Source organism: Sminthopsis crassicaudata, chromosome 3 (genome assembly GCF_048593235.1).
Source record: "Sminthopsis crassicaudata isolate SCR6 chromosome 3, ASM4859323v1, whole genome shotgun sequence".
Classification (NCBI taxonomy): Eukaryota; Metazoa; Chordata; class Mammalia; order Dasyuromorphia; family Dasyuridae; genus Sminthopsis; species Sminthopsis crassicaudata.
In genome coordinates this window covers 174,080,050-174,098,735 of record NC_133619.1, presented here as the reverse complement: position 1 = coordinate 174,098,735, position 18,686 = coordinate 174,080,050, and positions in this window count along the sequence as shown.

Below are 18,686 nucleotides of genomic sequence, written 5' to 3'. Positions count from 1 at the left end.
ATATGCCATTACCATGTGGTAATTCTTAAAGTCTCTCAAGAACTTTAAAATTGATTGTATAATATGGGAGACACTGGCACAGGACTGTGCAGCATGGCATGTCCTCATCAGAGAAGGTATTGTGCTCTATGAGCAAGCACAGTTGAATTAGCTCAGAAGTAATGTAAGATACACAAAGTTAAAGAATCCACCCCAATGTTCATAGAAACTGTATGTGCCTGACCTGTGATAGAACATTCTGAGCTTGTATTAGTCTGATCAACCACAGGCGGCCACACTAACTTACAGTTATTAATGATATCATTTTGGTCCATTGTGAGAATGAAGGACCCTCCAGAGATAGTTACCATTATACACAAATATGTAAACATATACATGTAGGTTTGTGTGTGTGTGTGTGTGTGTGTGTGTGTGTGTGTGTGTGTGTATATATATATATATATATGTGTGTGTGTGTGTGTGCGTATGTAAATATATAATGTGTATATATCTATATGTGAGTATGTAAAACCAGTCTATACATCTATTTATCAGTCCTTTCTTTGAATGTATACAGTATCTTCCTTATAGGTTCTTTGTAGTTAATTTTGGTATTTATAATAGTCAAAAAAACTTAGTCTATCAAAGTTATTTTTTGTAGTTCTTTTTTTAAATTTTAATTATACTTTTTATTTACCAGATATATGTATGGGTAATTTTACAGCATTGACAATTGCCAAATCTTTTGTTCCATTTTTCCCCTCCTTCAGATGGCAGATTGACCAATACATGTTAAATAAGTTAAAGTATAAATTAAGTACAATATATGTATACATGTCCAAACAGTTGTTTTGCTATACAAAAAGAATAGGATTTTGAAATAGTGTACAATTAGCCTGTAAAGGAAATCAAAAATGCAGATGGACAAAATAGAGGGATTGAGAATTCTATGTAGTGGTTCATAGTCATCTCCCAGAGTTCTTTCGCTGGTGTAGCTGGTTCAGTTCATTGGAACTGATTTGGTTCATCTCATTGTTGAAGATGGCCACGTCCATCAGAATTGATCTTCGTATAATATTGTTGTTGAAGTATATAATGATCTCCTGGGCCTGCTCATTTCATTCAGCATCAGTTCATGTAAGTCTCTCAAGGCCTTTCTGAAATCATCCTTTTGGCCATTTCTCAAAGTTATTTTTTAAAATATTATTGCTACTACAAAGCTCTCTTGGTTCTGCTCATTCATAAAGCTAAGAAAGGATGTGGAGGTGAGAAAGAAAAGCATTCCATTCAAGGGGACAGCCCATTTAAACTCACAGCTAATAAAAAGACCAAAGATGGAGTGTCGTATACAAGGAATATTGAATAGGGTAATATAGATGGATCATAGATTATGTAAAGTAGAAGAAGTTTAAGAAGATCAGAGAGGTAAGAGGGGGTCAAATAATCAAAAACTTCAAAAGAGAAGCAGAACATTTTATACTTTAGAATAATAGATAATAATGAGAAACTAGAGTTTATAGAATAGGAAGGAGACCTAGTTAGACCTTCATTTTAGGAAAATCACTTTGATAGTTAAGTGGAATGAGGAGAAACTTGAGCCTAGAGGCTAATTAAAAGTCTATAATATTATTCCAGATGAGAGGTAATGAAGTTTTGACAACAGATGAACTACGTAAGGTTATTATGAATGAGAAGTTGAATGATACTCACTTTATGAGCCTAGGTGATTGAAATGATAGTTCATGCCCTCAATAAAAATGAAAAAATTAGGAAGAATGGATAGGAAAAGATAATGGGTTCTATTTTGTACGTGTTGAATTTGAAATGCCTACATAGCATCCAGTTTGATGGATATCCAATGATTATGGAGGCCTGGAGCTCGAGGGAAATTGGGAGAATCATCATAGAGAGGGTAATTGAACATTAGGAGCTAATAAGATCACCAAGATAAACAATTGAGATGGAAAAAAAGAATAGGACCCTAGAAGACTGCATATCTTTGAATGGACATTGTCTCAGAAAAATTGAGATCTAGGAAAGACCTTGACTTTGAAAGTCCAAGGTCATCCATTGCATCACAGGCCAGTTGTTTTGACTTTTGTCTTATCAATGGACTCTGGAAGAGAGGGTAAGGCTGATGATTTTGTGCAACTCTTCCTCATTTAAGTCCAATTCACACATGAGTCAAGACATTATCCTGTGATATCATTGGAACTCTTCAAAAGTTAAAGGAAAAAATAAATTAAAATTTTAAATTAAGAAAAAACAATTTTAAGAGGAACTGAGGAAAATCTAACCAGCAAGGAAACAGGATTAAAGAATAATGAAAGGTTTAAAGAGAAGGAGAAAAGTAGAAACTGTTGTGGAGCCCAATTCTCTTTCTGAAAGCAAGCAACTATACCTTCTATAACATTCCTCAGTCCCTGTTTACACCCTTTTTGTGATTTTATGATTTATTATTAACTTAAGGATGGAGTGGTTAATAAGAGAAAAGGGAATTAAAAACTTGCTATATACCAGACTCTTTAAGCATTTTACAAATATTTTCTCATTTGCTCCTCACAACAAATTAATGAGGCAAGTGCTATTATTATTTCTCTTTTACAGAGGGAGGAAACTAAGGCAGATAGAGATTAAATGACTTGCCCAAAGTCATATAGCTTGCAAAAATGTTAAGGCTGCATTTGAGCCCAGGTGTTATTGATTCCAGGCCCAATGTTTTATCTACTGTACTTATAGAGAGCTGAGGCCAGAGAAAACTCAATATCTGGGGTTTGGGAAGAGGGACTTGCAAGCTTATTTTCATTTTGTTGTTGCTATTCAATCATTTTTAGTTATGTATGTTGGCATGTACAGTATGTTGGTTCATAACCCTATTTGGTATTTTTCTTGACAGGGATATTGGAATTTTTTTGCCATTTCTTTCCTCATCTCATTTTACAGATGAAGAAACTGAAGCAAACACAGTTCAGTGACTTGCCTGGGATCACCCAGATACTGTCTGAGACCACTTTTAAATTCAGAAAGATGTCTCACTTTCTTCCAAGCCTAGTACTGTATCAACAATATTACCTAACCGCTATTTAACAATGATTTGATCTGTCAAACTAACATGTATTGAATAGAATACAATAGATGAACTCAGACTAGAAGTTTAAACCCAAACTGACATCAAATAGCTTCTTAAACCTGTCAAGAGACAAAGGTAAGAGTGGCATCTGTAGGGCCCCATACTGCACAAAAATTTAAGAATGGAAAACTTTAATAAAACTGGAAAGGAGCTTAGGGACTTTAACGAGTCTCACAACTATCCCTTGATATAGGATCATCTTAATGAGCTGCACTTCCCTTGCAGCAAGCTTATAAACTCAGAATTACTATCAACAATCCAAAGGGCTTCCAACAGAAAAATATCTCTAATGGGCTCCAAGTTTTTTCATCCAACTTCAAAGAGTCTGTAATATAGTGTCATAAGGAAACATCACTAACTGCGTCTCAAGCTCCAACAAGAAAGCTCACACACATTCTTATCAAAACCATCTGCGGGCTAGATAAGAGTCAGTTCTCTCGAGGATAAAAGATCACAGGCAAATTCACAATGGAACTCAGAAAGATCTTGGGATCTTGTAGAAGACTCTACTTTCATCTATAATTGTTATTCCAACCTGACATCTGAGGGGTTTTTTTAGATAGCTACATGACTCAGTAAGTAGAATGCTGGACATTAGGTCAATCATTTACAATCTCCCTATCTCAGTTTCTACATAAGTAAAAAGAAATTTTTTTAATTCAGTAGTATCTAAGATTCCTTCAAGATTTAAATCTATGGTACAATTAGCCCTCTGTCTACAACTCCTTATCCCTAATCTAGGACCCTCTAGAATACTAAATTTCTTTATATTTCATTTCATCAAGCATCTTTGGCTTTATTTTAGAAAGAAGAAAAAGAAGGTTATAAGCAAAAGGGAAATGAAAAAGATTTGCAAAAATCATTTTAAAATGTTTTATCCATCAAAGAAAATGGAATCATTATATTTGAACCTTAACATCACATCAATAGACATGCTTAGAAAGAGAAGGTAAAAATGACACCAGAGAAAACAAAGTTGGGGAAAACAGCTGGATTAGACCCAGTATATAGAAAAGAAATCCATAAGGATCCATAAAGATCCAAAAGGAAACAATTGTTAGGGTGTTAAAGGACCAATACTACAAGTAATCTGAAAAAAGGGAAAGTTTGTATTTTGGGGGTTTGCAGAATTCTGAGAAGATGGCAGAGTAGGAAAGGAAGGACAATGTGAGGACTCAGAGATCTGAATCCAGGAAGATTGAGGGATCTTCAGCCAATAAGGAATGCCAGGCCCAGATGTATTGCTGAGATGAGCCCTGCATAAGAAAGAATCAGCACACCTTGTGAGTGCAGAAGCAGTAGGAAGGGATGCTGCTGGCTGGGGGGCACTTCCAGGTAGGTAGAGTTCTTGGTTTTGGGTTTCAGGCAAGAGGGGAAAACAGAAATGAAGTTAAAGGTTCCATCCTCCCAACCCAGGACTACAGGTAGTTACCTTAATAAATTATCATTTTAAAAAAAAGAGTAGACAAAAGGGAAAGAACCCAACCATAGAAACTTACTATGAATGGGGAAGACCAGGATTTATTTTCAGAGGAGGACATTGAGGGAGGAAAAGCCTTTCTTAGTTAAATGGTTACCTTCCCAAAAAGAATTTATAGAAAAACTTAAAAAAAAAAAAAAAAAAAAAAGGACTGAGATTTAGGAGAAACTTAAAAAAGAAGAAGAAAATAAAAAAGGAGAAGAATCAACCAAGAAAAACAAAAATATTATGAAAAGACAGTCAACCAACTGAAAAAGGAGATCTAGAGTCTTAAAAGAAGAAAACGAGGGGTAAACAGGCTTTTATAAATAATGGCTGACAATGGACAATATCTTTACTCTTTTATAATTAACTAAAATATGAAAAGAATAAAAGATCTTTTTGTGCTTATTATTTGTTGATTTTTTAAAGCATTTGATTCAGTTGAATAAAATGTTTCTTTCCACATACATCTGCAATATGTATCTCCCATTAGTATACCAAAGTAATTCAAGATTTTTCTGGAAACTCTAATAGCAAATGACCCTCTCTGATAATAAATATCAATTAAGTCATTATGTAAAGTGATTTACAGAAAAGATGGACATCATTGTGATAAAGTATATTCAATGTAGTGGCCACATGGAAGAGGAAGATCTTCAGATATTCCTGTTTGTGAATGAAATTGGGACATGAAATTTGTTCTGCTTAGTACCAGAGGCCAGATGAGAATCAATGGTTGGAAGTTGCAAAGAGACAATTTTAGTTTTGATATAATGAAAAACTTTCTTACAAAAAGAGCTCTCTAGAAACAATAATACTTGTTGCTTTGGGAGATGAGTTGTGACCATATATTCCTGATTTTTCATATATGTATATATATATATACATATTATTTACATGCCCACTCTTAGCATGTATGCTTCTCCACCCCCTTCCTTGTCTGTGTTCTACTAGCTAGATGGTTGGTTACCTGTCAGGTATGTGGTAAAAGAAAATTTTTAAGCTATTCATTGAACTAATGAATTTCTTCCAATTTTGAAAAACTGTGAATTAAGCAGCCCCACTCTTTCCCTGTCAAAAAATGTCTTACAGAAGGTTCAGTTTGCTTCTTTCTGTTTTTGTTTCTCCATCTCTGTGTTTATATATCTCTTTTCCTCTCTCCCTCTTTTTCCCTCCCTCCCTCAATTTCACTCTTGCTCATGACACATACCAATGACTAGTCTTCTGGAGGATGTAATTCCTTTTGGCTCCCCCCCCAAGCCACCCTCCCCCCAAAAAACCCTCACAAATAATTTATGTTCAGTTATGCCTCTTTAAATAAGAATTTTCTTTTTTTTGTGATATTCTTCAGTACTTATCCAATCTCTTAATTATCCTCCAAGAAGGTAACCATAAGATGCAGTTGTGATGTTTCTCAATTAGCTACATATCTTTGCCTTCTTTTATTTTTTAATCCTGAACCATATTTTTCAACATAGTTTTCATGATCCTTTCCTGTGCTCATCCTCATATTGAAATCACCAAGTATCAAAGTATATGTTATCTTAATTTCAAGGATCTTTTGATAGAATAGCTTTTCTTAATCCTTTACAATAGATGTTGATGAATAAGATGCAATTATCTTCATGGTGGTCTGCCTTCTTATTTTCATTATAAGCACTGAAATGTTGTTTTATTTTTGCCTTTAGGCACACTATGATAGCATCTCTGCCAGGTCCTTTATTTGAATCTCTGAATATAACCCATGAACCACCTTTCCAATGAGGTTCAATTTCTTTATATCTCCTGGTATAATCCGCAACAAGATTGTCAATATATAAGCTAGAATAAGAGTCCAAAGGCTCATTTAGAGGCCTTGTGACTCTATATCCTTGGTTTTTTCAAGAAAAAAGTCATGAGGCTCTGGATGTGACAAGCACTGGATAATATTTAAAAAAAAAAAAAGGTGATAATATCCTAATGGGCCTAAAAATGACTGTTGCTGGTATAGGAAACATTTCCAAAACAATTATATGTGTCAAATGAACCATTTGCTTGAGGAAAAATCAAAATCAACATTGTTATCAAAAATGAAAATAGATAAAGACAAGCAATTAATACAACTCCAATCTGTCCTATTTTTTTAAATGGGAAATGGATGAAAGAATAGATATCTGCACTGACCAACACCATTCTTAAAGAAGCTTAACTGATATAAACACTTTTCCACAAAGAGACCAAAAGAGACTAAAAACTTCAATAAAGCTTTGATGGAATATTTAATCTTCTTGCCAAGTAAGAGATAAGGCAGCCAAGGACAACATCAATTTAAAATACAAACTCATTTGTGAAATCTTATGAAGGCTCATAGAAGACTATGAGCAATATTGTCTCATAAAATAGAAAAAGGCAGTAGATGGAAAAAATGGTTTTATAGAAAGTTTGGCAAGAGACTCATTAAGCCAAATCATCCCAAGAGCATATAAAGATTAAACTGGAAGGAGGACAAGAAACAGTAAAAATGGAAAAGAAATGTCAAGTACACCCTAACATGGCAGGAGAGCTGCCACATTTGACTCTAGCATAGAGTCCCCAAAGTACACCATGAGGAAGTAGAGATGACACTAAATAAACAAATATAGGAAAAGCAGCTGGAGTAGACCAAGTACTTTTGTTGTTGCTGAGTTTCAGTCATATCCAATTCTTTATGACCTCATTTGGGGTTTTCTTGGCAAAGATACTAGAATGGTTTGCACTTTCCTTCTCTAGCTCATTTTACACATGAAGAAACTGAAACAAAGTTAAGTGGCTTGCCCAGAGTTACCCAACTAGTAAGTGTCTGAGATTAGATTTGAACTCAGGAAGATGAGGCTTCCTGACTACAGACTCAGTACTCTATTCACCTACTTGCCCCTATGATCAGCACAGAAACCAAATAAAAGCTTTTTGTCAACCCCCAAATCATTCTCACTGCTTTCTCAGGGACTCAGCACCTACCAATTATTTTTTTTTTAACAAGGGCACTTTAACGTAAATGTTGGCACTTCCTCACTCTGATCTTTCAATTCTCTGATTGCATTTTAAAGCCATGTGGAGTATGACTGGCTAAAACTCAAAAGCTGGAATCAAGAAGACCCAGCTTCATATCTTATCTGCATCATTATGTGACCCTGGACTAGTCCCTTAATTCCTCTGTACCTTATCTGTTTCCTTATTTATAAAATGAGCCTGGGAGGCGGGACAAGAGGGTCATACTAAATGTTCTCTAAGGTCCCTTTCCTTTTTACATCTATTATACTTAATTACTGTTCCTTTACTCCATCACAGCCACATACAAAAATAGTCATGCCCTTTATTTCACTATTACCAAGATATTGTACTTTCAGGATCAAGGAATCTGAAATCCTCCCTCAGACTATATAACCTCTTATTCTTCAATCTCTTTCTGCCTCATTCCTCCTAAATCCATTGGCATCTTCACAATTACCTCCAACATCTTTACTCTTCAATAATTCCCAGACTATTTCTATTGTGGTTCAGTTTCCTCTTCCCTAGACACTTATTAAAGAGCTTAGCCTAAAAAGGCTGAGGTCTTCTATTGTATTCAGGGCCATCTCCAGTTGTTCTGATCCATATCTTGCCACTGGACCCAGATGTCTCCAGAAGAAAAACTTAATCTACTGAACAACCTATATTTAACCAGGTCAATATGATAGTGGCCTCTACTTGCAAATCCCTTGTTTCTTTGTCTTCTTATTGCTGGTACATTGCCAAACCCAAATCTGGAATAACTATCACCACCAGTTCCCTAGTTCTATTTCTATGCTGGAGAACGTCATGAACCTGTACAGATTAAATTCACTAAAATTGTATGTTTTCTCATTTCAATGGAACCTTCGTGGTAATAGGTCAATTCTTTTACTCCTTCCTCATTGATTCTCTATGACACCACAGAAGTGGTTTTAGACTTCTCCAATCCTCTCACATCACCCTCTCCTCACTTTTTCTTAGTCAAGGATCTTGCTTCATACTTTACTGAAAAAAAGTAGAGTGCTTCATTTTCTTCCCTTTTTTACATTGAAAAAACCCATCATACCATTCCTTCCTCCATAATTCATCTCTGATGAAGAAAGGTTCCTTCTCTTCACCAAGACCAACTTCATCATATGAATCTTTGATTTCACTCCCTCTCATCTTGTCCAGCAAATTATTCCCCACAATAATCTCTTTGTCCCCAATCTTTAATTTTTTCTTTTCTTCTCTTCTAACTAGAAACATGCTCAGACCCCTATTATTATAAAATCTTCATTTTTCTCCTACTTGAGAGTATTGAGAGAATACTCTCAAGCTATTCTTCTATATCTCTCCTTTGGTTGGGAGAAGTCCCAACTAAATTCTTAGAAAAACACTATCAACTCCAATTACTTCTACTTCCTCTAATCTCACTTATCTTTGCAATCTAATCTAATTACTCAACTATCCAAAGTTATTAGCTACCTCAATGACCAAAGTGATAATCTTTTGTCAATCTTTATATCCTTCTTGACCTCTTTGGAGCATTTAATACTGACCACCTCTTCTTCTGCATATGCTTTTCTCTCTTTTTTCTTAAATAATATTGCTTTCTTTGTTCTCCCTATTTGACTATGCCTTCTCTGTTTTCTTTACATCATTTTCTCTGCATCCTCATCCAAATCCTACTCCCCAACTATAAGCATGCCCCCAGAATTCTATTCTAGGCATTCTTCTCTATAATCTCTCTCAATGACCTCATCATAGATTTAGAAATCTAAGGGACCATGATAAATATTTAAAAGCAGGTTCTCAAAAAAAGAAAGAAAGAAAGAAAGAAAGAAAGAAAGAAAGAAAGAAAGAAAGAAAGAAAGAAAGAAAGAAAGAAAGAAAAAGAGAGAGAGAGAAAGAAAGAAAGAAAAGAAAAGAAATGTGCAAATAGTACTTTTAACTTTAACCTGTATTATTATCATTTCCTTCCATCCCTACAACTCTAGAGAATCCAAACCAACAACAAAATAAATCAAATCTTTATTTATAGTGTTTGCCAAAGTATACATTATCACACTGAAAATATAGTTCTCATGAACCCATTTGAGCCAACCTAATCACATCCCTGGATCTAAGGAAGGTCTTCAGAACAATGGGTGGATTTTCATTAATGATTAAGAAAAGATGATACACAAGAATCACACACAATGAAAAGGTACTGATAGATTGAGATCAGCGTAAGTGGCCACATTAATAATATGACAGATTCATATTAAACAGTAGTCAGCAGTCAATATGGTCATTTTGATAAAAACTTCTAGACTTGGAACTTCATATATATATGAATATAACCTTTAAAAGCTAAGGTATATGAATATAACCTTTAAAAGCTAAGGATCAGCTCTACAGCATAAGAACACTTCAGAATGGGATTTTTTGTGGATGTTTTTCCTTAGATTCAAAATGTCTTCATACCAAGTGTGAACATTCATGTGACAGAAAATTAGATCTTGTCAATCATTATGACACCAGGACATACAGCTATCAATCAAGAGTAGTGTAACTAATGTCTAGGAGTATGATACCAATCAGGGCTCTTTGTCAAGCAAGCTTTTATAGAAAATTATTATTTTATTGTTGTTGTTCAGTCACAGTCCCCATGGACCATATCAAACCAATCCTTGGCTTTGGGTTTTCTTGGAAAAGATACTGGAATAATTTGTCATTTCCTTCTGCAGTAGATTTAGACAAACATGTTAAGTGATTTGTCCAGGGTCATACAAATAATATCTGAGTACAATTTGAACTGAGATCTTCTTGACTCCAGGTCCAGAACTCTATCCACTGAGTCATCTAGCTATCTGGTCATTACTTTAGTAAATTGTTTAATTGGGTTAAACAAAAGGATAGTAAATGTGAGCAACAATAATTTAGAAGCCACAACCATCTCAGTTCTTTCCACTTGAATGACAAAATTTCATCTCAGTGGTCCCCATTAGAGGGGAAATAAATAGGAAGTTCCAGTACTTAATGGAAACCTCCCCATTTCTGACACACATGTGTAGTTTAGCCAGTCACTACAGTCACTTCTGGCTAAGAGTTGCTTCAGTTCCTATAGAAACATCTACCCCCAAATAAAGGCTCTCCATATACAAGAATTTGTTCTCCCTGTGACAACTTCCATGGACGTAGCAGGGTTTGGCTAACCTTTGCTTTACACTAGAGGTACAATAAAGACCTTTGATTCCAAGAGAAAAAGCGTACCAAGTTTCAACAAATGTCTCTTGTTCCATATTACCCAATATGGGTAATTTCTCTGAGCTTAAATCCAGAGGAATTTTTTTTCACCTAAATAATAGAATTTAAATTTTGGTCTTCTAATGCCAAACCCAGAATCTTTTCCACTCTGCCACTTTGCCTCTCATTTACCCTAAAAACAATCATTTTTGAACTTAACATTTCTCTTCCCTAATCAAATTATCACTCTTTGCAGGTGATATGATAGTATATTTAGAGAACCCTAGAGAAGCAACTAAAAAACTACTAGCAACATCCACAACTTTAGCAAAGTTGCAGGATTCAGAATAAATCCACAGAAATTATCAGCATTTTTATATATTATCACAAAGTCCAGCAGCAAGAGATATAAAGAGAAATTCCATTTAAAATTACTGACCATAATATAAAATATTTGGGAGTCTATCTGCAAAGGCAAAGTCAGAAACTATATAAACACAACTATAAAACACTTTTCACACAAATAAAGTCAGATCTAAACAATTGGGAAAATATGTTAGTGTTGTTGTTAGGTAGGCCAAGCAAATATAATAAAAATGACAACACTACCTAAATTAATCTGCTTATTTAGTGCCATACCAATCAAACTTCCAGATTTTGTTTTTACAGATTTTTTTACAGATATAGGAAAAATAATAACAAAGGTCATCTGAAAGAACAAAAAGTCAAGAATTTCAAGAGAATTAGTGAAAAAAATGTAAATGAATATGGTCCAACTGTACCAGATCTAAAACTATATTATAAAGCAATGGTCATCAAAAACTATTTGGTACTGGCTAAGAAATAGAGTAGTCCATCAGTGGAACAGTTTAGGCTCACAGAACAAAATAGTCTATGACAAAATAGTCTATAGTAATCAATCTAATGTTTGACAAACCAAAGACCCCAGCTTTGGGGATAAGAATTTGCTATTTGACAAAAACTGTGGGGAAAATTGGAAACTAGTATGGCAGAAATAAGGCACTGACTGACACCTAACACTGTATATACCAAGATAAGGTTGAAATGGGTTTATGATCTAGACATAAAGAAGGATATTATAAGCAAGTTAGAAGAACATAGAATAGTTTACCTCTCAGATCTATGGAGGAGGAAATAATTTGTGACCAAAGAAGAACGGGAGATCATTATTCATCACAAAATTGATAATTTTGATTATATTAAGTTAAAAACATTTTGTATAAACAAAACTAATGCAGCCAAGATTAGAAGGAAAGCAGAAAACATTTTTATATTCAATAGTTGTGGTAAAGACCTTATTTTAAAAATATTTTCCAATTGATAAATGGTCAAAGGATATGACAGATAATTTTTAGATGATGAATTGAAACTATTTCTACTCATATGAAAGGGTGTTCCAAATCACTATTGATCAGAGAAATGCAAATACCTGAGATACCACTACACACCTGTCAGATTGGCTAAGACAACAGGAAAAGATAGTGACAAATGTTGAAGGGGATGTGGGAAAACTGGGTCACTGATATATTGTTGGTGAACTGATCCAACCATTCTGGAGAGCAATTTAAAACTATGCCCAAAGAGTTATCAAACTGTGCATACCCTTTGATCCAGCAGTGTTTCTACTGGGATTATATCCCAAAGAGATCTTAAAGGAGGGAAAACAACCCACCTGTGCAAAAATGTTTGTGGCTAGAAACTGGAAACTGAGTGGATGCCCATCAGCTGGAGAACGGCTGAAAAAAATTTGGTATATGAATGTTATGGAATATTATTGTTCTGTAAGAAACCATCAGCAGGATGGTTTCAGAAAGGCCTGGAGAGACTTACATGAACCGATGCTAAGTGAAATGAGCAAAATTAGGATATCATTGTACAAAGCAACAAGAAGATTATACAATGATCAATTCTGATGGATGTGACTCTCTTCAATAATGAGATGATTCAGATCAGTAACAATGATCTTGTGATGAACAGAATCATCTACACCCAGAAAGAGAACTGTGGGAACTGAGTGTGGTTCACAACATAGCATTTTCACTCTTTTTGTTGTTGTTTGCTTGCATTTTATTTTCTTTCTCATTTTTTCCTGTTTGATTTGATTTTTCTTGTGCAGAAAGATAATTATATAAATATATGTGGATATATTGGATTTAATATATTTTTCTCAACCATGCTTAACATATATTGGAATATTTTCCATCTAGGGCAAGGGGTGAGGGAAAGAGGGGGGGGGAAATTCACCAGATTTTTCAAGTGTTAATGTTGGAAAATTATCCAATACATATGTTTTGAAAATGAAAAGCTTTAATTAAAAAAAAACCCTAAAAAAATTTCTTTTCCCTAGAGCCTTCTGGGAGAATCAATTTATGATAAAGAAATAGTAAGTTCCCAGGGTCATTGATTTGTTACATCTTCTTTCCCTGAACTTGGTTTCCTTTCTGTTGTTGCTTATAAGTTAAAAGCACAGTTCATTATTCAACTGATTGCTACCTTGTCTTCTCTTCAAAGAAGGCACTTATGCTGTGTAAAGGTAAAGATTGTGAAAATAAGCATGAAGATAGTTCTCTCCCAAGCATCATTTAAAAGGTATCATCAGGCAAGCACATAAAAAGATAAGAGCCTTTCTTTTCTGGGAAGCCATTTATTTTGTAATTATCAAAAGAACATGGCACTTTCTCTGAAATGTTTTCTTCCATGTCTAAAGTGTAGTGTAGAAAGAAAGGACTAAAATCACTTGCATAGGATAAAAGCTAAAGCAAATAAAATATATCCAGTTGGAGCCATTTGGCACCCTGGTTCCCAATAGGTATGAAGATCTTTAAATAGCAGAGTAATTCATTTGCCTTTCCCAAGAATAGAACATTGACCTGGGGATTCAACCCAAGTATCTCGTGGAACATGAGAGTTCTAGTGTTTTTATAAAGAAACTAAGAACTGACTTTCATATCAGGAAACAATTCTTTGGCAGGAGTTAGGTGAGATTCCAGGTGGATTTACTCTTCTATCCAAATTAATTGTACATTTCAAAGACCTATCAGATTGTGAAAATTTGATAAAAGACACTTTAAAAGTTCACATGGTTTTTAAGGCTCATAAGTTATCCTCTTACTATTTAATTATTAATCACAAAGCTCCAGTTGAATTTCATCCAAATTACCCATAACTATGAAATGAATTCCCTGTGCAACTTCCTTTTCTAGAAAACTCAGTCTTCCCACATTAAGTTGATCAAAACCATCACTACATTCCTGGGCTGGTAAAATCCTCCCTTAAAGAAGTTTGCCTAGAATAGCTGCAGGGCTTGTCCACTGCCACTAAGCAGCAGATTAAAGAGGATTGTTCATTTAGATAGCAACCCTGGATCATTGTTTTGCCTTTTACTCTTAGTAACCCCATAGAGAAATTGAGATAAAAACATTCAATCTTCAGAACAATCCTTTAATATAAATATTTTTCTTATCACACAGTTATATGTATATGAGGTAGAATGTGAACTCAGGTCTTCCTGATTTCAAATCAGCACTCCATCCACTGCACCAATTAGCTGCTTCATTCCACATAGCCTTTTCCATATACCACTCTATTCATTTCATCCTCATTAAGCCTTGTTACTAATTTCTTTGCATCTCAACATAGACCAACTCCTCCCCCTAGTTTTCCTCCCTCGAAGTTACATTTAAATATTGACTTCAAGATACAACTGTGGACATTAGAAATCAGATAAGAAGTACCACAGGATTTATAACTGACCAATTTTCAAATGCCAAAATAACACTAGTTTATTAGCAGGTAACACACTCTTTCTATAGAATTTCAAGTTCTTTATACTTGCAATCATAGACTTTTAGAACAGGAGAAGGAAACCATTTAGTTCAGCCTCTTTATTTTACAGATGAAAAGCTATATGATCCAAGGTTACACGACTAGTTATTGAAGTAGAATAGAACTCATATCTCCTGATTCCTGGATCAGTGCTCAGATCATACACATGACCCTTCCTCAGACTGAATGTCAATGGCTCACTTGAAGGCAATTGTTAATCTTTCAGCTCACCCTAAAAGAATTCATTTTATAAATATTCAGTTGTTTTTTTGCTTATATCTGACTCTTTGTGACTCTAATTAGAATTTTATTGGCAAAGATACTGGAGTGGTTTGCCATTTCCTTTTCCAGCTCCTTTTACAGATGAGAAAACTGAGTCAAACAGAGTTTTAAACTGGAGGTCACACAGCTAGTAAGTGTCTGTGGCCAGATTTGTGGGAAATGAATCTTTCTGACTCCAGGCCATGTGCTCTATCCACTGCAGTGCCACCTAGTGGTCTATTTTGTAAATACACAACTTTCATTTCCATGGCATATAAATATTTATCAGTGTCTTTTCCCCCACTGGATGGTAGCTTCATGGCTTACACAAGACATTTATTTAGTTTTCTTTTATAGTGTGAAACCAAAGTATAGAGAGGTCAGGTCAATTTCTATTTTGTCCACTGAACTTTTACTGTCCCCTAATTATTTTGTTTAATGAAGAGCCCTTTTATGGAAATAAACTTTATGATTTGTGATTTTCTTTATATCAAATGACCATCAATTGGAAAGAACTCAGAATCTACCTTCCATCCTCATCCTCTATAGGCTTCTAACTGGTGTACTCCACAGGGCATGTAGGCCTCTGCTGTTACTTCTTGCCTCTAAAAAACCCTCTTTTCTTCAGTTTATGTGTACACAGATACAAGCATTATTAATCCATAATAGGAAAGCTGCTTAAGTCAATTTATCAGAGAAAAGAAGAAGCCTAAAGTGGAACATGACAAGACACAATCTGGCAAAGGAGCACAACATCAAGATGGCAGAACATTACCACAAAGAATATCATAGGTTTCCCTCTTGCCCCTGTCCCACACCACATACTTTTGATGTATTCAATGTTTGGGGTTCAGCACCAAATGATGAGATTGATGTAGGCACAAAATGTTGGGGTCAGGGCACATGAAGAATATACCAATGACTATTCTCTTTGGCAAAAGGTAGGTTTATTTATGAGAAGAGATTACAAACAAGATGAAGAGATGCGATGGACACAGGAGTGGTAAATAGAGTTAAGAGAGCATATAGTTAGCAAGCAAAAAGGTTCTTAACAATGAACAATGGAAAAAACAAGTTTCTAATAGAACTTAACAATTATCTAGGAAAAAGGAAATACCCCATGAAGTGGGAGTACACCATTGATTCACAATTAGGGATTTACCCTCCTTAAAAAAAAAAAAAAGTTAATTAGCTATAAGAAGGAGAAAGACAGTGTGAGACATGATGGGGGATAAGAGAAAAAAACATGATAGGCATAGGGGAAAGGAGGGGAGAAAGTCATCACAAGGCAGAACACCAAAAAGGATTCAACCAAGATGGCTTGATATCTTGGATATCAAGATATCCATGGATATATTTATAGGGGAAATTTAACCTCGGGATTTGATCTAACTTGGATTTCTGACTGGGTACAGCAAGGTGGAGCTACCCAAGACCTCCACAGAAAGTGGGATTATAAGGAAGATTGAACTGATCCCTCTCAGTGCCCTTCCATGCTTTCAAGGAGTACTTTTTTCAAGTGTTTTTCAAGGAGTTTCAATCAGTATTTCAGTCTTTCTCTGCCAACCACACCTAATTACTCAGGACATCTTCATTATACCAGAGTCTGATCAGGGTACACTGAATCATGATGTCCCATTAATAGAAACTCTTTTGCCCATTTATCAAATAAGACCCTTTACTATAAATTATATTATGTAAATAAAGCATATCTCATGTTTGTAAGGAAAATAAACCAGGGCCTAAGGACATTATCTTGTATAAAAAAAAAATATGATCTAGGAGATGTGCTAAGGAGTGGTATTGAAATGGTGTAAAGATACCAGAAGTGGTAATAAGGAATAGAAATATGAAGTTGATTTGGGAAAGCATAATTATTTGATTCATAACATAAAGAAATTATGTCAGCGAATCCATCACAGGTAACTGAGATTTGATATTTTATTATGTTAATTGCACACAGACTAAATCAACCACAACTAGGCAAATCAGAGTCAGATGATTAAACAACTTGCTTTTGGGGGGACATGACTGTTAAAGTCTCAGGAGAGGTGAGGGAGTAGGAGGGGCAGGATCTAGCCAGTAAGGGGAGGAACCAGAAAGGACTTTGGTAGTTCAGAGGGAGGAGGAAAAAATAAAGGGGGGATCTAGAGAGTGACAAGGTTGTGTATTGAGACAGTCTTGGAAAACTGAGTTCCTGTCAAGGTTGTCTCAAATATGTTAATCAAAACAGTCTCAGAAGTTGAAGACAGACTGAATGGACTCTGGCTTCACATCATTCTATGCAAACAGGACAATCTGGAAGAATTGGCCTGATTTTATGATTAATAGGAAAAGGATGGGCTCATTTTAGCAATTCCTGAGAATAAGCTGGTCTAGCCAGTCCAGAATTCCTATCAGTATGGCCTATTGATTTATTTTGGATCTCAACATTATTCCCCTCCTAGTTTCTTGTTCCTATTTTGAGCTCTAAACTGTAACCTTTGCTTAGAGTTTTCTTAGTTTTCTTAGAGTTCTCTTCATTTTTCTTCAGCATAGATGCTAATTTCTGCCCCATTTATTCTAAATATATTTCTACATTTGCTTTCCTGTATAGTTTAAATTACATAGGGCACTAACTCTTGATCTTTGTTGCCTATGTAACTCTGTCAGTGACCCCTTCACAACTTGGACCATGAATGAAATAGTGAACTCCATCTATTCAGACTCTAAACCTTCTATGCTTTGTATTTTGATATCATTTTAGCTGGTATCCTGAACCTTGGCCTTTTGCTTTTTCCTTAGGATACAATGTTATGCATGTTATCACTCCATTTTCCCAAAAATCAACCCCCTCACTATAGTCTCTAATTTTCATAGTGTCCTATGTGTTCTAGATACTGGTCAGCCCTGTGGTTACCTATAGGCCAGTACTGATCTTAATCCCTAATATGGTAATACATGGGGAATTTTGTTACCTCATTGACTAGAGTATACTAAGTGTGATTCATTTTACCATTTCTTGAAAAGTTGTCTACAAACATAATTTTTGAAAATGAGTCACTTTAGATGCCTGAAAGGCATTTCCCAAGTTTCTCCTTGGAACTGTATAAATGTCCACTATCAGATTCTCATATTAGAGCTTTCAGCAAAATCACTGGATAAAATGATTGTTTTCTACTTTAATATTTTAAAATTTGTTTTAAAAATGTAAGAGTATTCTAAGACAGTTACAAAAGACTCAAAATGGAAAATGCTATCCATATTCAGAGAAAGAACTGTGGAGTCTGAATGCAGATCAAAGCATAATATTTTTACTTTTTATTGTTTTTTTTTTCATGGGTTTTCCCTTTTGTTATGATTCTTTTTTCACAACATGACTAATGTGGAAAGATGTTTAATATGATTGTACATATGTAACCTATATCAGATGGCCATCTTAGGAGAAGAGGACAGAGGAAATAAAAATGAAAATCAAAATATTATAAAAGTAAACATTGAAAACTAATGAATAAATTTTAATAATATATGTAAAAGCATTTCAGAAAAGCATTCAGTAGCTGTGTGACTTTTGACAAGATCACTTAACCCATCTTATTTTTCTTCTTATAAAATGAAAGGGTTGGACTCTGTTGATGAAATCATGCTCCTTTAAAAGTATTTAGTAAGTATTTGTTGAGTTGGACTGAGTATCTTCTGTGTTACTTATACAACATTGTCAGTCCTTGCCCTCAAGGAGTTTATATTCATTTTTTTAACTAAATACAAATTATTTTAAAACTAGAAGAAGACAGAAAAAGAAAAAAACAA